The sequence below is a fragment of the Macaca mulatta genome, chromosome 12 (genome assembly GCF_049350105.2).
Source record: "Macaca mulatta isolate MMU2019108-1 chromosome 12, T2T-MMU8v2.0, whole genome shotgun sequence".
NCBI lineage: Eukaryota > Metazoa > Chordata > Mammalia > Primates > Cercopithecidae > Macaca > Macaca mulatta.
Window position 1 is genome coordinate 49,246,051 of NC_133417.1, and position 23,451 is coordinate 49,269,501.

General features: G+C 37.6%; 1 protein-coding gene across 50 annotated transcripts in view; it reads right to left on the reverse strand.

Moving 5' to 3' along the window:
* Nucleotides 1-23,451, reverse strand: part of GTDC1 (glycosyltransferase like domain containing 1) — a 376,627-nt gene that overhangs the window by 338,820 nt on the left and 14,356 nt on the right. The window contains exons 1-2 of one of the 50 annotated variants that reach the window (XM_077955992.1): nucleotides 3,122-3,510; nucleotides 1,977-2,080 (exon numbers count right to left, since the gene is read on the reverse strand). The gene's annotated coding sequence lies outside the window, so the exon portion shown is untranslated. 50 annotated transcript variants of the gene reach the window in all.

Consider the following 23,451-nt stretch of genomic DNA (forward strand, 5'->3'; position numbering starts at 1 on the left):
TACCTGAAATTTGTTTAACACTGGGGGAAAAACTCTTTGTGAAAAAGAGACTTATAGCTATATATAAGTAATCTTCAATAAGTAAAAGAGTCTATAAACAAACTGAACTTGTTCAGTTTTGCCACTGAGAACTAGTATCAATGAGTAAAATCCAGAATTTTGGCTTCACATAAGAAAGAATTCTCCATTACTTAAAAGTGTCTGGAAATAAAGCTGGTTCCAAAGAAGAAAGGGAGGACTCTGCCACTGGGGTAGTTATACTCAAGCAGTTGGATCATCAGTGGATTCCTAGTTAGGGGATTAAAGGACCAAATGGGAAAAAGGAACTTGAAGAAATCTTCAAATCTTTTGAATATCTGAAAACAAAGTTTATTGTCTTAAAATAGATATACGGAAGTCAATATAATGATACACAGAAGTCAATATAAAAATAATTATTGATTTCACAGTTTGTATAAAGTATATATAAAGAATGAAGTTTTTACTTAAAACTAATCTCCTTGAAAGCCTTATCTTGCAGGTGTTCACTCTGCACTCCAGCTTCTCTCAATGTGCCCTGCTGCATCCTGCCACATGGCCTTTGCACATGTTGCTCCCACTGGCGCCCACCACCACGCCCGGCTAATTTTTGTATTTTTAATAGAGATGGGGTTTCACCATGTTAGCCAGGATAGTCTCGATCTCCTGACCTCGTGATCCTCCCACCTCGGCCTCCCAAAGTGCTGGGATTACAGGCGTGAATCACCGCACCTGGCCCAAAGCATTATTTTTATACTTTTTTTATTATGAAAATATAACATATTTTCAGTAACTTTTAGCTACACAATACACAAAATAAATTTATTTCTCAGAACACTTTTAAGATTGTGATAAGCCAAATGATGCTGAAGTCAAACTGTGGGTTATTAAGCTGGAAGAATATATTGTATGGACATGAAGTTTAACAAGGATGTTTAGGTAATGAAGAAGTAATGAGAGATTCAGGGCAGATGGACAAGCATCAGGTCATATAAACTATTTCCACATGTATGTCTGAAGGAAGATATGAAAATGCCCAAGATAGGAATAACTTGTGTTGCTAAGAAACACTAAGGTTGATGAGTAAACTGTCTCTCTTACAAAGACCAACTAAAATCATGTCATTTATCAATGCAACTCGATTAATAACTATTCACTTTAGAAAACAGATAAAATAAACCAAAAGAAAGGCAAAAATTTTAACACTCAGAAATCACTAATGTATATAATGTATACAGGGACATTTAGTGTAGTATTTTATTGACTTCCATCAAAAGTGTTCATTTAGGACAAAGTTACAAGATTCTACCTTTGGCTTTAAAATTATGACTAAAAAAACACTCTATTAAGTACAAAAAAAATTCTATTCACAAAAAAAAATCACTTATAGCTAATACACAAAGTATTTCAAATTCCAAAGACATAAATTCTAACAAGGCTAAACAACACTGTTTCAGGACTATTTCATTTTTGTTTCAATTTTGGAAAAATAACCCTGATTTTTGAATCAGAGCCACGCTCCAACACTGTACAATGTTGAAACCCCTCAGGCTCAATCCTATTTCTTATAAACTTTAGCTTTAATTTTGGTCCCAACATGAACTTTCACCCAGACTACACTTTCACCCAGGTCACCATCACCATTATTAGAGCCAACCGTGGACTCGGTCTCTCCTGCACTTCAGAGACAAATGACAAAACAAGAAAAAGGTGAAAAGTCTTCAAAATGAGTATAAACTGCAAAGAATGATTGCTTTATAATGAAATAATTTATATCGGAGAGGTGTGAATTTGGAAAAGACTTAGCTTAGTTTGCCCTACATATGGAAAACTATTATTATTACTGTTTTAGTTTTATAAGTTGATTTCCTCTGATATTAAGGAATAATGTATTATGTGATTTACTAACATTCCAAATCTACAAATTAGAAAATACAAGAGTCAAAAAAATCCTTTACCTTTTCATCATGAAAATCTTCAATTATACCCAACAGTAGGGAGAAAAGTTCAATGAACCACCATCACCCAGCTTCAACAATTATCATTACTCTGTCAATTTTACCTACAAGAAATACATTATTGAATAATGCAAGAGCATACTGCATTGAGACATTCTTTTAAAAGTGTGCCCGCCAGGTTGACCACGCAGAAATGATGGATTTCATGTAAAAACTTTTTGTCTCGTTCTGGTCTATTAAACCTACTCAAGAATAAACCAACTCCTGGCCTATAGTAAAAATTCATACAATCCTCATAACTTTTCTGGTCCCTCGTAAGTAAGAGAAAATCATATAGTCAATTTAAATGACAGGTGTGAGCCACAGAGCTGGGCTGGATTCCGTCTCTTAAAAAAAAAAAAAAAAAAAAAAAAGTCTTAGGTAATCAGGGAAAATTGAATATGGACTGTATAGTATACATTATTATACCAATGGTAAAGACCTCGGTGTGGTAACAGTATTATGACTACATAGGAGAATATGTTAATTCTTTTTTTTTTTTTGAGACGGAGTCTCGCTCTGCCGCCCAGGCTGGAGTGCAGTGGCCGGATCTCGGCTCACTGCAAGCTCCGCCTCCCGGGTTCACGCAATTCTCCTGCCTCAGCCTCCCCAGTAGCTGGGACTACAGGCGCCCGCCACCTCGCCCGGCTAGTTTTTTGTATTTTTTAGTAGAGACGGGGTTTCACCGTGTCAGCCAGGATGGTCTCGATCTCCTGACCTCGTGATCCGCCCGCCTCGGCCTCCCAAAGTGCTGGGATTACAGGCTTGAGCCACCGCGCCCGGCAGAATATGTTAATTCTTAAGATAAACAAGCTGAAGGGGTAAAATGTCACTTTTGAAAGGTTCAGCCCCATCCCACTGCCCAAAAAAGTATATATACGATATATACTGTGGCTACATGTTAATAACTGGTAAAAGGTATGGGGTGTATATTGTATTGTTTCAACATCCAATAGGCTTCAAATTTTACAAAATAAAAAGACTAGACCCAAATAACAACCAAAACTCCAAAGTACACGTAACATTAAATCTATGTTCTTCACTCAGCTGGGGCCTGCCCAGCGCCAGCCACTGTCAGTGAAGGAACAGGATCCTCCTCATCTCACCAATTTCTCTTCCACCATCTTCCTGAGTTTTCTGAGCCCACCAGGATCAAGGTCAGGAAAGGGAGGAGAGGTCAGGCATACAAGACAGTTCTTGATTGCTATCTGCAGCAAAATGATCTAGGGCTATGGCAGAGGGGATATGGCAGAGTGTTTAACACTAATTCTTCCTCTCTTGGGGAGCTTATGTGCACTCTTCCAATGGTATACTCTTCCAATTGCAAATATCCTGCCAGAGACACTGCTCTCTCTCTGCTAAAAGCTCTTAATGCCTCCTTAGCTTCTGACCCCTGGTGGTACACAAACAGCCCATTACTGCTGGGATCTTCTTGCCCTGGCAGGAGACTTTTTCTTCGGCAGGATCCCTTTAAAAATGACAGGTTGATTTCCCTGTTGACAGAGAAGAGTGCAATTACTTCTCAAACCCACCGCTACTGCTATAGAACACTTCAGCTTTCCCAGGTGGAGTCAAGCACCAATATCTTGTGACCCTAAGATATACTTTAGTTGAAACTTCTCTCACTAGACTTGACAAAAGATTCAGAGACCCCTAACTTGTGGGAGACAAGGGTAAGACATACAGCACTCTGATGACCTGCAGAAAAATTCGTCTAACAAAATCTTACCCCCAGCCCCCCGCTTTGATAGCGTCTATGTGAGTAAAGGGATTCAAATGTCACAAAACCAGCTTTCTATAATTCTGCATACGGTCTAGCACTTCCTTTGGATATAGACGCATGTGTTGAATACTGGTGCCTCAATTCAAAGTTCCAGTTTATCATCCTAGGAACTCTATTAATGGTGCATTCTCTACATACATCTTGGAAAGCTGTTGTGAAGGCTAAAAGCTTCTCACGTGTAAAACTTAAAGAACAGCACTTGGGCTCACAGTAAGCCCTTACTTAATGCTAGCTACTACTATAATATAGAGTTCTCTTTTCAAATTTTTTAAAAATTTCAAAAACAAGTGTTGGTAAGAATGTGGAGAAACTGAAATCCACGTACACTGCTGGTGGGAAAACAAAATGGTGCAGCCACTACGGAAAACAGTACACCAGTTCTTCAAAAAATAAAAATATGATCCTGCAATTCCACTTCTGGGTATACATCTCAAAAGAAATGAACTCAGGGACTTGAACAGATTATTTGTACACCTACATTCATAGTAGCATTGTTCGCAACAGCCAAAAAGTAGAAGAGTCCATCAATGGACAAATGGAGAAATAAAATGTGGTATATGTATATACAATGTAGTATTATTCACCCTTAAAAAGGAAAACCATTCTGACATATGCTACAACATGAATGAACCTTGAAGATATTACACTAAGTAAAATAAGCTAGTTGATCAAAACACGGCAAATGCTGTATGATTCTACTTGTATGAGGTACCTAGAGTAGTCTCATTCATAAAGACAAAGTCTGCCAGGGACTGCCAGGTTGCCTGGGGAGTGAGTACCCACGGCCTAATGGGTACAGTTTCAGTTGAGGAACATGAAAAGCTTTGGATAAAGATGGTAGAGATGGCTGCACAACAATAGGAATGTACTTAATGCCACTGACCTGTACACTTAAAAATGGTTAAAATAGTAAATTTTGTTAGGTCCATTTTACCACAGTAAAAACTATTTTTTAATTGTCTATAATTAAATGGTCAAATGATACACAAATTGCACGAAATAAATATAAATGAACAAGTGGAGAAAAATGCTAATGCAAGCCACTAACCTATATCCAGTAATCTCACTCCTAAATACACAGCCCAAAGAACTTACACATAAAACAAGTATTAAAATTGTGTGCAGATGTTTATCACAGCATTATGTCTAAGTGGTTTTAGAGGCAATCCATACATCCATTACCTGGATAACTTACAAAGGAACCAAACTATGTTTAAAAGTATTTAGCTAGAGATATACACCATAACATGTCTAAATTAAAAAGTGTCAAAAGTGAAAAAGAAAGCTTGAAGTTTGAATTTAAGATATACATAATATACAAACTGTTCTATATTTTTCAAAGACATGTGCCAATCCAAGGTAATATGCCAAACACATGCAAGTCAAGGTCTACTAAGGGAGACTGGGATAGGGGTGCAAAACAGGGGTAGGGATAGGGGATAAAGGAAAAAATAACTCAAAACAAGAAAACGGTCTTGTCCAGCCTATTGATGAGTATATGTTATCAGCTAAGGAGGATAAGTAATGCAAATCTGTGAACCAGAAGCCCCCAAAATTTTTAGCATTAACTATATTTCCTTTCCCAAATATCTGCAAATGTTTACTCTGAGGCACTTTTAATCATAAGCATTTAGTCTGACCATCTGTTTACTAAAGGCTAGCACATTGAAAAAAATAAAGAAAATGGGTTTTTTTTCTAGCCAATAGCAATGTCAATGTTTTAATCTTTATAAAAAAAATCTGATTAAGACCAAAATCCTTCCAATAAACCATTTTTTACATTTCTATTACCATTACACAAAATACCACAGCTATGCACCTAGTAAAAAAATATGTACCTTTTTTCTTTTGTCTTAGTTTAGTGTATGCTTGGGGTTTTTTTGTTGTTTTTTTGGTTTTTTTTTTTGAGACGGAGTCTCGCTCCGTCACCCAGACTGGAGTGCAGTAGCATGATCTCTGCTCACCACAACCTCCACATCCCAGATGCAAGTGATTCTCCTGCCTCAGCCTCTGGAGTAGCTGGGACTACATACGCGCAGCACCACGCCAAGCTAATTTTTGTATTTTTAGTAGAGACGGAGTTTCGCCTAGTTGGCCAGGCTGGTCTCAAACTCCTGACCTCAAGTGATCCACCCTCCTCGGCTTCCCAGAGTGCTGGGATTACAGGCATGAGCCACCGTGCCAGACCTTGTATCTTCAAGAAAATTAACAAACTATGAATTTCCATGCTGGTAATTATTTCCTAAATAGCATTTCCAAAGATGCAAATATCACAACCTGAATTCACAGAAGAAACTGAATCATCCATCTTATTAAACACGGGATCAGGTACAAAATATAGCCACAAGAGGCTGTTTTGTTTTGTTTTGTTTTGTTTTGTTTTGTTTTGTTTTTTGAGACGGAGTCTCGCTCTGTCGCCCAGGCTGGAGTGCAGTGGCTGGATCTCAGCTCACTGCAAGCTCCGCCTCCCGGGTTTACGCCATTCTCCTGCCTCAGCCTCCCGAGTAGCTGGGCTCCTCGCCCGGCTAGTTTTTTGTATTTTTTTTAGTAGAGACGGGGTTTCACCAGGTTAGCCAGGATGGTCTCGATCTTCTGACCTTGTGATCCGCCCGTCTCGGCCTCCCAAAGTGCTGGGATTACAAGCTTGAGCCACCGCACCCGGCCAAGAGGCTGTTTTTAAAAGCACATCCACCACCAATGCCCACATGCTTTCTGGAGGAAACGCAAGTATTAAACGGCAGGTTCCTCAAACAGTGGCCCCAAAGCACTAATCAAGACCTCTGAAGGCCACTGCCACTCCTTCAGGAAGCATGTCTTTTTTATCTTTTCAGTGCCAGCACGGGCACATCATGGGTCCTCAAGAAGTACTTTTTGAAGGGATGACCTCAGTGAATGGCAGTAGGTATAAATAAGTGGAAGAGTGTATAAAATTAAGCAATGACAACTTTCATTATCTGAAGGACTATCTGAAAATAGACTGCTCAGTCAGTGAAAGCTGTGCTAGGCAAAGCACATTTGGCCCTCCCTGATTTATACACCTAGATACAAGCCTCTGAGAACCTTAAAGGGCCACCACACATCCAAGTGCTCCTCCTCTACCTACAATGGCACTCATCTCCACACTTAGGGCATACAGAAAATATCAGTCTACCATAGTCATTGAGGGTTTACTTGTTTTCACCCCATGCCACCACAAATATTGCTTTTCCTCAATTTTATATATATATAATTATATACATATATAAAAATATATACACACATGTATGTCTGTTGACTAAAAGATATTAAGCTAAAAGAGTCATAAAATAAGTAAAAAGAAAGATATGATCACACTGGAGAACGAGAGGGGTAACCAACTCAGATTGCCTGTAGCAATCTCCCTGTCTTTACTGAACACTACACAGATGAAATGAAGGGACCCTATATTTCTATCTGTTCCCTAACTTAGAATTACAGCCATACAGAAAGGTGTCTCTTAGGAAAGCATGATACTTAGACAGTACACTCATATCATAAACTTATTACCTCAACAAGCCACACTGAAGATCAGGATACACCTGCCAAATTTATCTATAGTTTCTATTTTAAAGGCTGTTTCAGCCAATATTCAATATGTATTCACAGAACATCAACTATGTGCCCACTTCTAGGCCAGTCAGAACACTGGCCTACGGCAGAATCGAAGATGAGTATAGCATTCAATGAGCTTACAAAGTAGTAAGGAGTTTTTGACAAATATTCAAGAACTAAAACCTAGCAAGAAAACTAGTAACTGGGCCGGGCGCGGTGGCTCAAGCCTGTAATCCCAGCACTTTGGGAGGCCGAGACGGGCGGATCATGAGGTCAGGAGATCGAGACCATCCTGGCTAACAAGGTGAAACCTCATCTCTACTAAAAATACAAAAAATTAGCTGGGCGTGGTGGCAGGCGCCTGTAGTCCCAGCTACTCAGGAGGCTGAGGCAGGAGAATGGCGTGAACCCGGGAGCTGGAGCTTGCAGTGAGCTGAGATCACGCCACTGCACTCCAGCCTGGGCCACAGAGCCAGACTCGGTCTCAAAAAAAAAAAAAAAAGAAAAAAAAAGAAAACTAGTAACTGTAACTAGTAACTAGATCCTAGTAAGAAAAGCACCACAATGCCGGGCATGGTGGCTCAGGCCTGTAATCCTAGCACTTTGAGAGGCCAAGGCGGGTGCAGAATTTGAGGTCAGGAGTTTGAGACCAGCCTGGCCAACATGGTGAAACCCTGTCTGTACTAAAAATACAAAAATTAGCCAGGCATGATTGTGCACACTTGTAATCCCAGCTACTTGGGAGGCTGGGGAAGGACAATCGCTTGAATCCAAGAGGTGGAGGTTGCAGTGAGCAGAGATCGCACCATTGCATTCCAGCCTGGGTGACAGAACGAGACTCGTCTCCCAAAAAAAAAAAAAAAAAAAAAAAGAGAAAAGAAAGAAAAGAAAAGCACCATAATAAACACATGAGAGACTCTGAAGAATGGTGAGGCTTTTCACAAAGAGCACTGAAGACAGGCTTTCAACAAAGGAAACAGTATTACCAAAGAAAAAGAGGCTAGTAAAGTAGTGCTGGCCAAGATGGTGAACTACTATGTTAAGTATAAAAAAGTAGAATATGCAGACACAAGACTTACTGGACAGGCCCTTAAGTACCAAGGTTAAATATTAAAACCTCCTTTTGTGAATAATGAAGATGATTTCTTTAGAAAAAGGTTGTTTCAGGGATAAGGGAGTCACTGAAAACTGAAATTGGCCTCAATATGGACAAAATACTGGAGGAGGAAAAGAAATTAGCAAAATTACGAGAGAAGCATTTTCAAAAGTCTAAAGCACGTTAAGTCTACATCATAAAATAATTTAAAAAGAAGAGACATCATCAAGAAAAGGGTGGAAAATGTTCAATAATTTTTTGTGATGGGATATGTATAAATAAAACACTTTTTAAGATATATGCAAAAACTTTTAATTTTTTCTTAAGTTTCAATACTAAGAAGGGAGTAACAGGGCATTTCCAATATTGACTTTGATTAGCCAACACCAGGCTTGCCCACTTCCTACCATAATCAACCAGAAAATTTGATAAATATATAAAACAATCATTTTCAGACAGTGGACAATAATGGCAGCAATGAACTACGATCCCTAAAAGAAAGGGAAACCCTATGATTGCACCAGTTTTCTGCCTGGAGGCATTCTGCATCATGGTGGGAGATACTAATTACATGGTGGTTCAGTTGAGTTGAGGGAACAGATATCAGAGTTTTAGGGAGCCTAAGGTTGCTTAAATTTGTAAGTGTACAGTACATAAGCAATAGGAGCTAAGAAGAGGAAAAGCACCACATGTCTGCACAGGGGTTCCACGTGTACTCTTCTGATGAATATGCTAAGATTCCATGAGACTAGTAAAAGAACAAATATGAGAGAACAATAACCTAAACACTTCCAAAAGGTCACAGAAGCCTAGAAGACAGGCAGATTTGGAATAAAAGGGTAGAGGGACTTCGTTGACCCTGCACAGCATTCAGCAGAGGATACAGAAGAATCACACCAAATTTACCTCTATAGTAAAGGATACTCAAAACAACCCTAACAAACAAAAACTAGCCCCAAGATCAAGCTGATTCACAAAGAATGTAAATTACCTGATAAAACTGAAACTTTTTTAAAAGACAATAAAATCAAGACATTCAATAATGCAACATTTACAATCCCCATCAACAAACCAAATATTACCAGACATACAAAGTAGAAAAATGTGGCTCCTAAGACAAAAATCAGTCAATAAAAAATAGATCCAGAAATAACAGATATGATGGAACAAGCATACCAAGATAGCAAGTACACTAAACAATAAATATACTAAAACAGTACTTGACAATGTATTTAAGAATTATTTTAACAGAAACAGGATCTCACTATATTTGCCAGGCTGCTCTTGAACTCCTGGTCTTAAGTGAGCCTCCCGCCTCAGACTCCCAAAGTGCTGGGATTACAGAAGAATCTATTTCTAAATGTAACATGATAATAACTAAAAGCTATTTTAAAAAATAGAACTTTCAAAGGTAAATACAAACTTCATTTATAACTTAAAATACAAAGACACAGATGAGAAATTCTGATTTGACTTGCATTTCACAACAGTAAATGATACTGAGAGCATCTATGCATATGCCTACTGTTAGAAAAATGTCTATTCAGATACTTTTCACATTTTTGAATTGTCTTATTTAATTGTAAGAGTTCTTTATATATTGTGGATACGAGTCCCTCATCACAAATATAACTTACAAATATATTCTTGCATGTTGTGGGTTGGTTTTTTTCACTTTATTTTTGATAGTGTCTTTTGAAGTATAAAGTTTTTAATTTTGATGAAGTCCAATACATTTATTTTTTCTATTGTCACTTGTGCTTTTGGTGTCTTGAAAAAGGCTTTGCCCAACCCAAGAACAAGTAGACTTACTCTTAGGTTTTCTTTGAAGAGTTTTATAGTTTTAGTTCTTGCATTTAGGTCCGTAATCCATTTGGCATTAATATTTTAATATACAGTATATTAAAGGGGTCCAACTTTATTCTTTTGCTAGTGGATACACAGCTATCCCCAGCACCATCTGCTGAAAAGACTATTCTTTCTTTATTAAATTGTCATGACACCCTTTAAAAATCAATTGAATATAAAAGTCAGGTTTAATTCTGGGCTCTCAGTTATATTCCAGTGACCTATATGTCTATCATTATACCAGTATTGCCCTGTTTTAGGTACTGTAGCTTTGTATTAAGTTTTGAAATCAAGAACTATGACTCCTTCACTTTTGTTGTTCTTTTTCAAAGCTGTTTTGAAAATTCTGAGTACCCTAAATTTCCATGTAAGTTTTAGGATCAGCTTTGCCTTTTCTGAAGAAGAAAAATGGCAGCTGAGATTGCCTTGAATCTGTAGATCATTTGGGATAATACTGATATCTTAACAATATTAAGTCATCTAGATCCATGAACATGGGATGTCTAAATTCTTTAATTTCTTTCAATAATTTCTGGTAGGTTTCAGAGTACCATTTTTTTTTTTTACCACTTTTCTTAAATTTTCTTAGTTTCTAGAGCAATTATAAATGGAATTTTTACTTTCATTTTTGTTCACTGCCAATGTATAGAAATATAATTGATTTCTGTATATTGCTATTATACCTTGCAAGCTTGTTGATCTCATTTATGAATTCTAATACATTTTAGTGATTCCTTAGGATTTTCCATATAGAATATCATGTCATCTACAAATAGAGGTAGTTTTACTGCTTTCCCATTTGGATGCCTTTGTTTCTTTTTCTTGACTAATTGTTTTGGCTAGAAAGTCCAATACAAAACTGAATAGTGAAAGCAACGTTCTTGCTCTGTTCCTCTTTCACTATTAAGATGCTGGTTGTGGTTTTTACATAGATGCCTTTTCCCATGTTGAGGAAATTTCCTTATTATTATTAGAGTATTTTATCATTAAAAAAAAGTGTCAGATTTTGTCAAACGCTTTTTCTGCATCTACTGAAACAATCATGACCTTTATACCAAAATCTGACAAAGACATTACAACCCTACTCCCGGGTTTTACTCAGCTCAGGTTTCTATAACAAAATACTATACAGACTGGGTGGCTCAAATAACAGGAATTTATTTCTCACAGTTCTGGAGGCTGTGATGATCAAAATGCCAACCAGTTCAGTTAGCTGGTGAGGGCCTTCTTCCTCACTTGTAGATGGCTGCCTTCTCACTGTGTACTCACATCAAAGAGAAAGAGTGAACTCTGGTTTTTTCTTCTTCTTCTCTTTCTAAGAAGGCCCCACCCTCATTGACCTCACCTAAACCTAATTACTTCTCAAAGGCCTCAATTCTGAATACCACTGTGAGTTAGGGCTTCAACATAAGAATTCTGAAGGAACACACACAGTTCATAAGAGCCCCCCAGAAAAAAAAAAAAAAGTGATAGGCCTCATAAACATACATCCACAAATCAATAACAAAATTAAGCAAATCAAATTTTGCATAGTAAAAGAATATATCCTTCATAGATAACATAAAAATCCATGAAACAATGAGTTTATCACAAAAATGCAAAGACAGGTTTAAGATTCAAAATCTGATCAATTCAATTCACCATATTAACAAGTGTTACAAGAAAATACAAATGATTCACCCTATAAATGCAAAAAAAAATGACAACATTCAACATTCATATGCAACTTAATAAAAGCTTTCAGTATACTTAGAATAAAAGGGAACTTGCTCTACCTGATATGGGACATCTGCAAAAAACTTAGAGCTAATATCACATGTAACAGTGAAAGTCTGAAAGCTTCCTCCCTGAGATTAGAAACAAGGCAAGGATGTTCACTCTCACCACTTCTATTTAACATTGCACAGACTAGTGCAATGTTAACAGTGTCCTAGTCTGTGCTTTAACACTGTCCTCATCTGTGCCGTAAAGAAAGAGAAGTAACAGACACTAATATTGGATAGGAATAAAACTGTCTTTATTTGTGATTAACAAGACCATACACATAGGGCATCCTGAGGAATTCACAAAAAAAAAGTCAAAAGCATTAATGATTAAATTAACAAGGTTCAATATATAAAAATCAATTATAGTTCTGTATAGAAACAATGACAAACTGTAAATTTTTTAAACAGCATTTTCAAAAGCATTCAGAAATATAGTTCACATCCTATTCACCTAGGATAAATTTAATAAAAGACCCAAGAGATTAGCACACTGAAAACTACAATATATTACTCAGAGAAATGAAAGAATAACTAAATTGAGGTATATACTATATTCATGGTTTACAATAATTCAATCATTTAGACGCTAATGTTCCCCAACCGATCCACCGAATTCACAAAATGGAAATTAAAATTCCTAGAAGTATTTTGTAAAAATGTACAAGCCGATCCTGTAATTGATATGGAAATAGAAAAGACAGAATAGTGAAAACAATTTCAAAAGAGAACAAAAAGAACTCACACCACGTGATTTCAAGACTTACTACTGAACAGTGTGATGTTGGCATGACAGACATACAGATCAATATAACAACGTCCAGGAAAAAAACCCACATAAATGATTGGTTGATTTTTTTTTTTTTTTTTTTTTTTTTTTTGAGACAGGGTCTCACACTGTCACCTGGGCTGGAGTGCAGTGGCACGATCTCAGCTCACTGCAGCCTCTGCCTCCCCGGTTCAAGTGATTCTTCTGCCTCGGCCTCCCGAGCGGCTGGGATTACAGACGCCCACCACCACACCAAGCTAATTTTTTGTATTTTTAGTAGAGACGGGGTTTCACTATGTTGGCCAGGTTGGTCTTAACTCCTGACCTCGTGATCCACCGGCCTTGGCCTCCCAAAGTGCTGGGATTACAGGCGTGAGCCACCATGCCAGGCCATGATTAGTTGATTTTTAACAAAAGTTTCAAGGTAATTCAAAGGAAAAGAACAGGTGGATATAGAAGAGACAAACCTTGATCCTTACTGCACACTATACACAAAAATTAACTCAAAACAAATCAGAGACCTAATGTAAAAGCCAAAACTGTAAAACTCTTGGGAGAAAACACAGAAAATCTTTTACAACCAGGTATTAATCAAACATTTCTTAGACATTTGCCAGGCACGGTGGCTCACACGTGTAATCCCAGTCCAGACTGGGCAACAGAGTGAGACTTCATTTCAAAAAAAAAGAAAAAAAGAAAAAAAAAAAAAAAAACACAAAGATTTCTTAGGTATTACCAAAAAAAAAAAAGGAAGAAAGTAAGCACAGACCACCAAAGAAAATGTCGATAAACTACACTTATTCTACAGACCAAGAGAAAACATCTAACAAGAACTTATATCTAGATATATAAAGATATAAAGAACTATTATAACTGAATGACAAGAAACAAGTTTTTTAAAGGACAAAAGATTTTATCAGCTATTTCACAAAAGAAGTTATATAAATGGCCGATGAATAAATGAAAATATCAACATCACTGGTAATCAGAAAAATGCAAATTAAAACCACAAGGAGATACCAGAATGCACCCAACAGTGTCTGAATTTAAAGAATTATACCAAGTGCTGGCTAGAACGTGGAGCAACTAGAATTTTTCCATACACTGCTAGTGAGTATGGTACAATCACTGAAGAAAATAGTTCTTCAAAGCAATTTCTTACAAAGTTAAGCATAAACTTACCATAAAAAACAGCAATCTTACTACTGCGTAACCAACCCAGAAAAATCAAAGCCTATTTACACAAAGGCTCACACCTTGAACGCTCATGGTAGTGTTATTCACTATAGGCAAAAAACCTGTAAACGCCCCAAATGTCCATGAACAGATACATGGATAAGCAAATTGTGAGCACATTTATACAACAGAACACTATTCCTTACTGAAAGGAACAAACTAATGAGACACACAATAACATACTAAGACTCAAAAACATCATGCTATAGAGAGTATATAATGTATAATTCTATTTATTTGAAACTCTAGAGCAGGCAAAACTAATTCATAGCGACTAAAATCAGATCATTAGTTGCCTGGAGATGCAGATGAGAGAGGAGTGACTACAAACAGACACAAGGAAACTTTTGAAGTGATGGAGATGTTCTGTACCTTGATTAGAGTAGTAGCTACATGAATGTGTAAATCTGTCAAAACATTAACTTGTACATTTAAAATAAGCACATTTTACTATATGTAAATTATACCAATAAATATGATTTAATTAAAAAGAAGTAACATTCAGCCATTTGGAAATAGCATCATTCCCCAAAGATATCAATAAAAGACAAATCAACCTAACTACAGGTTTAACCCCTAGGTAATAAATCTTTCATGGTCTTTTATCATTCAATCAATTATGCATTAAGTGCCAACTGTGTGCCAGAAATGACTCCAAGTCTGATGGCATAGGAGTAAACAAAACATAAAATACTTTGCAATCATCAAGCTTTCATCCTGAAAGAAAAAGATCATAAAAAGTAAAGCAAAATATACAGTTAAGTTGGTTTGGGAAAGAGCAAATGAGACATATAAAGTAGTTGCAGGGAGAGGGACATTTTAAATAAGATGGCCAAAGAAGGTCTCACTAGAGATGCAACATCTCAAGACACAAGAAAGATTAGGGAATAAGTTAAGCAGTCATCTGGGGGATGAGCATTACAAGCAGAGGGAATACCAAATGCAGAAGCCCCAAGGCCAGCTATTCCAGAAACAATATGGTGTCAAATAGGAATGGGGGATAGTAAATGGAGTCAAAAACTGAGGTATGAATAAAGGGTAGGTAGAGAGTCAAAAAATGAGGTTGCAAAGGGGGCAATATCATTTAAGCCTTATAAGCTACTACAAAGACTTTACCTTTTACATTGAGTGAAAAAGAAAACAAATGAAGCTTTGAAGAATGACAGGATTTAACTTGTTTTAACCTAAATACTCTGGATACTGTACTAAGACCAGACTGACGTGCTGGGTTTCAGGTTGTGAGAGGAAGCTGAGAGACCAGTCAAGAGGCTACTAAAATAATCCAAGTAAGAAATGATAGTGGCTTTGGCCAGGTAGTAGTAGAAGGAGTGAAAGGTGATGAGATTCAAATTCTAAATATATTTTCATGGTAGAGTCAACATGAACTACTGACAGATAAACTGTGAATGTGAAAGAAGAAGAGCCAGTGATGACTCCAACATTCTTGGTCTGAGTAACACCAATGGACTTAGATGGCGAAGATTAAAGATGAAACAAGTTTGGGTAAAAAGATCAGCTCAGTTTTAAGTATTTTAAGATTTATATTCCTTTAAATATCCATATGCAGATGTCGTAAGACAGCTGGATGTGTGTCTAGAGTTAAAAAAAAAAAAATTTTTTTTTTTTTGGCAAAGTAAATCACTGGATATGATGGTATGTGTGTACGTGAAATTTTTAGGAAATAATCCATACTTGATTTTAATACATCAGGGCTTCAGCACTGAGACTAATGGATTGTTTGTGTGTTTTCTGATTTACATAAATCCATACAAGTCTGCTAGGCACTTCACACCTTTATTTTTACTTTCACATCTGAAGTACAGCAATATGGATAGATAAGGTGTGTATTTAAGATAATAACATGAACAGACACATTCCTAGAGCCATAGCTATTTAAAAGTGACACTAGCATCAAGATACTCATTCTTATTCTAAAGGGAGCTTTAAAAAACAATCACTTGTTATGAAACTAATTGCTCTGCCAAGTGCTTCTTAGGATATGTAAAAATCATCATCTTCTCTACATTTTACTCTTTTAAATCAGGGAAAGTAATAGACTTTGTGATTAGACTTAGAAGTTTGGTTTTGATGCTTATAACCATCCAGGTTCTAAAGTGAGTAACGTTTCCAACTTGATAATGCACACATAAAGGAAGACACATTACATATCACTAGAGAACTGCAAAGATGACATAAAAATACCAAGATTCAACTGGAATTACAACATAGGCAGGCAAGCTTAATTGATGGTTGAAAGCATTATTTAAAAAGTAAAATTATCATTTTCCAATGAGAATTACCTCTTCTCAGTCGCCCATTTCCATGGCTTTGTTTGTTCCCTCATGCCAGAATGCCTCTCTTCCTACTTGATATCCTTTTGTTCTTTCAAGATCCAGCCCAAAGTTGGCCTCCTCCACAGACTCCTCGGAACCCCAGTGGCATTCACTGTTACTTCCGAATTCCCATAGTACTGCCATTTACACATTTAGAGCACCTATGTAATTCTGTCACGAATTAACTTTAGCTATTTACACTAAAGCAAATGCTCCCTGAGGACAGAAAACGTCACCATCATCTTTGCCTTTCATGAAATGCCTAGAACAGTACCTTACATATTCTGTTTAAGCACTCACTAAATGTTTATTCTAAACTGAACAAAAATCTTATTAAACTAAAAAACTGGTCAAGTGAACTGAACTCAATGGAATATATGCTTCAACATACTTTTCTGGAACTCACTTTTCTATCTCTCAACACCCCAGACAAGGCCCATTATTTCTCAGTCACTCTCAAGTGACTTCACAGAAAAGGGGTTATCAATTACAGCAAGCAAAAAGGTGACCCCTCCATCTTGCATAGTTCCCTATTGTGAGAGTTACTTTTTTTTTTTTTTTTTTTTTTTTTGGAATAAAAACAGAGTCTCACTATGTTGCCCAGGCTGGCCATAGACTCCTGGGCTCAAGTGATCCTCTGGCCTCAGCCTCCCAAAGTGCTGGAATTACAGGCATGCGCCACTGCACCCAGCTGGGAAACACACTCTTAGGATAACCTCCCATTATCCTGCCCACAGTCCCTTCACATGGCAAGCAGCCCTCCTTGGCAGGATCCATCCAGATAACTCAAGCCTGGTTACCTCCCACCATCACCACTTGCACCACAAAAAAGTCATGCCTTCTTAACCACACAAGATGGACACATGCAGACTCCTCCACCTACTGCTCTCTCACTCAACATGCCATCTCAGTTAGCTCCAGTCATTCTCCTCCCCTCCAGGAACAAGTCTATGTTCAAGTGTGCTCCCAACTCACAGAAATGTCATGTGATATGGTTAGGTTTTTTGTCCCCACCCAAATCTCATTGTAATTGTAATCCCCAGGTGTCAAGGGAGGAACCCGGTGAGAGGTAACTGGATCACGGGGATGGCTTCCCCCATGCTGTTCTCATGATAGTGAGTGAGTTTTCCCGAGATCTGATGGTTTTGTAAGTGTTTGGCAAGCTCCTCCTTTGCTCGTCCTTCTCTCTCGCCAGCCACCACGTAAGATGTTGCCTACTTCCCCTTTCGCCATATCTGTAAGTTTCCTGAGGCCTCCCCAGACATGAAGAACTGTGAGTCAATTAAACCTCTTTTCTTTATAAATTACCCAGTCTCAGGTATTTCTTTATAGCAGTGTGAAAATGGACTACAATCACGTTTTCTCAAAAACTCTCTGGAAGGTGCCACTGCAGCATAAGGAAACAAGATTCTGCAGCTCATTAAACATCTAGACAAATTACATAATCAATCTACATTTCTGGCAGACAAATCCAAATCCTGGGTTGGAAACAAAAGGTCCATTTGGGGAGAAACAGAGAAATATCACAAAACTAACTCCTCACTAGATTAACAGCTCCATTTGAATGACACTTTTAATCTCTCTTCTAATTTCTCCTATATGCGGGAAACAGGTGTTGTGGGTGAACCAAGTCTACTCTCTTTCACTAAGCCCCACATCCCTCTTTAGAAAGCAGGGTTACTTACTACCCTTTGGTTTCAGCTTTGGAGCTGTAGCAAAAATACTGAAACAAACAACTCCTGGTCATCATTCTATTATCAAAAGTGTATAATCCCCCTACATTTACCACTTACCTATTATGAGACCTCTCATTTTAAGCAACTCAATGTGAAATACAGATTTACGAAAACATGAGGGGGAAAGTACTGACTAAACATATCAAGGAAAAAGAAAAAAGGAGATTCTTCAACTGGTCATACAAATTTTACCTTAAAGATGAATATTATTCATATTTAATTAAATATACATTTTGTGAAGAGTCAACTGTTTACAATGGAAAATGTCCACATTAGAATCTAGATTAAAACAGGCTACCTGCAAAATGAAAATGAGAAATTCTGTGCAACCAACCAGGTCAGTAACTGCATATCTACTTATCAATAATTTCATATACACTTAATAATCAATCTTATTATCATTAGGGCTTTCTTAAAAAAATAGATGTATCTTTAAAATATACTAGATTTCAGCTATTACATGAAGAATATTCCTACAGGCTCTCTGGCTTTCTAAGAACCACTTAGTACAAACCAATATTTATTCTTAGTACAAAACACAGACATCTACAAACTTGAACTAACAATGCATGGTAGAAATGGGTATAACCATTTAGGAAAAGTTATATATGTAAAGTTATACATATACTTATAAAATTAAAATGTACCAATCCTATAAAAGAATAATTTCACTCTTACGTATTTAACCCAGAGAAAATGGAATACATGTTCATAAAACGACTTATAAAAAATTCTGTTTATAGTAATATGATTTGCAATAGCCAATAAATAGAAAAACAGTCATATGCTCATTAACTGAAGAATGGTAAACAAATTACAATAAAATAAAACATTGCTCAGCAACAAAACAGAATGAACCACTAATACATGCAACAACATGGATTCATCTCAAAAACATTATGTTGAGGAAAAGAAGTCAGATACAAAAGAGTATATATTCTATCATCTCATATATATGAAGCTCAAGAACAGGCTAACCTAATCTATGGAAATAGAAATCAGAACACTGGCTGCCTGTGGGGAGATGAGGAAAGGGAAGGCCTGATAGAAAGTGCGTTAAGGGGGCCGGGCGCAGTGGCTCATGCCTGTAATCCCAGCACTTTGGGAAGCTAAGGCGGGCAGATCACGAGCTCAGGAGATCGAGACCATCCTGGCTAACACAGTGAAACCCCGTCTCTACTAAAGAAATACAAAAAACTAGCCGGGCGAGGTGGCGGGCGCCTGTAGTCCCAGCTACTCTGGAGGCTGAGGCGGGAGAATGGCGTGAACCCGGGAGGCGCAGCTTGCAGTGAGCTGAGATCCGGCCACTGCACTCCAGCCTGGGCTACAGAGCGAGACTCCGTCTCAAAAAAAAAAAAAAAAAATACAAACAATTAGCAAGGCATGGTGGCAGCTGCCTGTAGTCCCAGGCACTCGGGAGGCTGAGGGCAGGAGAATGGCATGAACCCAGGAGGCGGAGCTTACAGTGAGCAGAGATAATGCCACTGCACTCCAGTCTGGGTGACAGAGCGAGGCTCTGTCTCAAATAAATAAATAAATAAATAAATAAATAAATAAATAAATAAATAAAACAGTGTGTAAGGGAACTTTCAGAGATTATAAAATGTTCTATTTTTTGAATGGGGGATAGTTAACATGGGTGTATACACATGTCAAAATTCACTTAAAAACTGGTTCACTACGGCCGGGCATGGTGGCTCAGGCCTGTAATCCCAGCACTTTGGGAGGCCAAGATGGGAGGGTCACGAGGTCAGGAGATGGAGACCATCCTGGCTAACATGGTAAAACCCTGTCTCTACTAAAAACACACAAAAAAAATTAGCCAGGCGTGGTGGCGGACGCCTGTAGTCACAGGTATTCGGGAGGTTGAGGCAGGAGAATGGCATGAACCCGGGAGGCGGCACTTGCAGTGAGCGGAGATTGCACCACTGCACTCCAGCCTGGGCGACAGAGCGAGACTCCATCTAAAAAAAAAAATGGTTCACTTTATTGGATATAAATTATACTCCATAAAGTTAATTTTAATTATTTATTTATTTATTTATTTATTTTGAGACAGGGTCTCACTCTATCGCCCAGGCTGGAGTGCAGTGGAGTGATCTCGGCTCACTGTAACCTCCGCCTCCTGGGTTCAAGGGATCCTTGTGCCTCAACTTCCCAAGTAGCTGGAATTACAGGCACGCACCGCCATCCCCGGCTAATTTTGGTATTTTTAATAGAGATGGGGTTTCACCATTTTGGCCAGGCTGGTCTGGAACTCCGACCTCAGGTAATCCACCCGCTTCAGCCTCCCACAGGGCTAAGATTACAGGCATGAGCATCGCATCCAGTCCATAAAGTTAATTTTTAAAGTCACATCTGATATCTTACTTCTAGACGATGGCAAGGATAGCCAGTTAATGTAAAGTGTAATCTTTTGCCCAAAAGCTGAAAATAATACGGATAATAATCATAACAAACTCACAGCCTAAGTCAGATTCTAAATCACAAATCCAAGTCACCCAGTATCATAAGATATAAGTTTGGCTTATAGAAATACCCATAAATGTTCACAGAACAAATAGCAACAATCAGCAGGTCTTTTCTTGGGAAGCCATTACCTGAACTAGCTGGTCACCTTTGACCACCATAAGATAGGAATACAACTTCATATTCAAGATCATTTGTTCCTTCTTATCTAGTATTTTCTCTGTCTCCTGGCAGTCTTTGAGCAGCTCACTCACATATTTCAATAACATCTATTTCTAAATCATTTTTCTGCTCTCTCTTCCCAAGTTGTCTCCCTCTTTGAGTAAAACTTTCTAGGACTATTGCACTTCACTCTTGAATAGCCCTCCTACATCTTACCTCTGTCCAACTGTCTTATTTGCTTGCCTATGACCTGTTTGCTTTTTTCTTTTCTGTATTTTCAAACAATTAGAAAAGTATTTTTCACTCTAACATTTTGAGTTCATGATTTCATTCATTTTCACCTGTCCTGTCTTCATTACCACATCCCTCACCAAGGTGCCACAGTATTCACATTTAGGCTCCACCGTGACACTATCTATCACCTTGGCTGCGCTTTACTTCACTCCTCCTGGGGGACAAACAGCAAAGCCAAATATCCCATATCATTTTGCTCTATACCTCAAAAAACATAACCAGATCATTTGACTTCAACACCCTACCGCACAGTTGACTTTTACATTTAAAAATGCTAGCCTAGGCAACATGGCGAAACCTAATCACTACAGAAACTAAAAAAATTAGCTGGGTGTTATCACATGCCTGTAGTCTCAGCTACTCAGGAGGCTGAGGCGAGAGGACTGCTTGAGCCCAGAGGCTGAGGCTGCAGTGAGCCATGTTCACATCATTGCACTCCAACCTGGGCAGAGTGAGACCCTATCTCAAAAAAAAAAAAAAAAAAAAAAAAAAGTGCTGCTGCTAAGGCCTTGTTCCTAACCAAATGGCTGAAAGTGTCCTTTCCAAGACGGTATTTTGTTACAGAGCTGCATATATCTGCTTATAAAGCCTGTAAACACTTACAGTTCTCATTTTAATGAGCTTCATGACACCATTATCCAGTTATCATCCCTGCATCCCAAAGTTTGGTAGTCAGCTTTGTATCAGATGACTGCTTGAACCAGTCCTCTTTCAAGTACTTTTCTACAGATTCTATTTGGAGTTGATCCAATTCAGCTTATGATATATACCAGTTTCTTTGGTAGCTCATGATCACCTGCCCTCCGTATATGAGTTTTGTACCATGGCATCACTTACACCTGAAAGTGCAGCTATACAATACTTTACTAATAATAAAGGCAACCCATTAGATGGTTGAGTTCTAGTGTCCAGATATGTCTGCAAATACGTCACTGCTTCTCAAGGAGGCTCCAATGTCATTCTACAACACCAACACGAAGTCACTCATGTTAAAAGCTGTTAATCTTAAAATCTTCCTACATGTATGCTGGCCTTTCAGATTTCTTTTCTATTTACTAATAACTTATCAGACAATCACCAGAAAGAAAAGGTCTCTGCACAAAATGAGCCACTAGCTGTAGGATTCTCTATTTCAATTCTTACTCTAAGATTGTGTATACACCATTTAACTTGTTTCCTCGTAAGGAAATTGGGATAATTGCACCTGCTTTCAAGATTTTGGAAAGACTTTGAATTTATGCAAAATGTCTTACTCAGTGTCTGGCATACTGGAGACTTTCACTAAACAGTTCATAACGATAACAAGCCACTCTATTCCATTGATATACTTACTCTAGCACCCTTCTCAATCCAAAAATAGAGTGTTCATGTACGATCTTACTATCTATCACAACACATTTAGATCTCATTCTCCCTTTCATACTCCACTCATTTCCCAATGTCTGGAATAGCCTCACTTTCTCCATTCAAAAAATTACCTCTGACTTTCTTTAAAGAAAAGAAGCCTTAACCAGGGATTTTGAGGTTAGAAGGAAGGTTAGAAAGGAACCCATTTAAATAGTCACAGCTATACTAAAATGAATACAGTAAATTGGTATGCAACAAGATCTTCAAGGTAACAATAACAAAAAAGAAAGAACAATAAAATGAATACAGCAATGTATAACTACTACACCCTTACCTTACATAAATTTTTCTCCAAAATCTTTTCTGGAGTCCATGAAAGTCCACTGTCTTCCTCATATCCTATAAATATCATGACTAAATGGGACCTTTGTAAAACACACTGGAGAAAAAGATAAAACTGATGAATTCTCAAGGCTCTCCAAATCCCAATGTTTTGTCATTTCAGAAAGCAATTTATGAGAACTCACCAGACAAGGGAGTGGAGGAGGATAAAGCTAAATACTCCTTTGACCTGATACAAAACTAGTTATAAACATCTGAATTTTCTTCTTGATTATATTCAACAAATCAATTAATGGCTCAAGAACCATCTAAAAGATGTGTTTTTGCAACTGTGTTCTCTAATTCAATTAAATGACACTATACACTCTAAAATGAACAACTTTTTGTACTCACTTTTATGAGATGGCTCTCAATTTTAATATACACAGGTAAACTTAAAATAACTTCAATCTATCAATCTAGATTTATGTATTCATTGGCATTATTATATTTTGAAAATGGTTTGCCTTAAAAGGAAAAACATAAACTGCAATCTACAGTGTTCTATTCATTGTCCCTTTCCCCTTATTGAAGGCTTCCAGAAAGGCCACAATGGACTTCTTAAATAGAATGGGATATCAGTGTTAAAAACCACATAATTCTTATTAAATTTACCTTATCTATAAGGTAAAAAGGTGCCTGCTGCTCT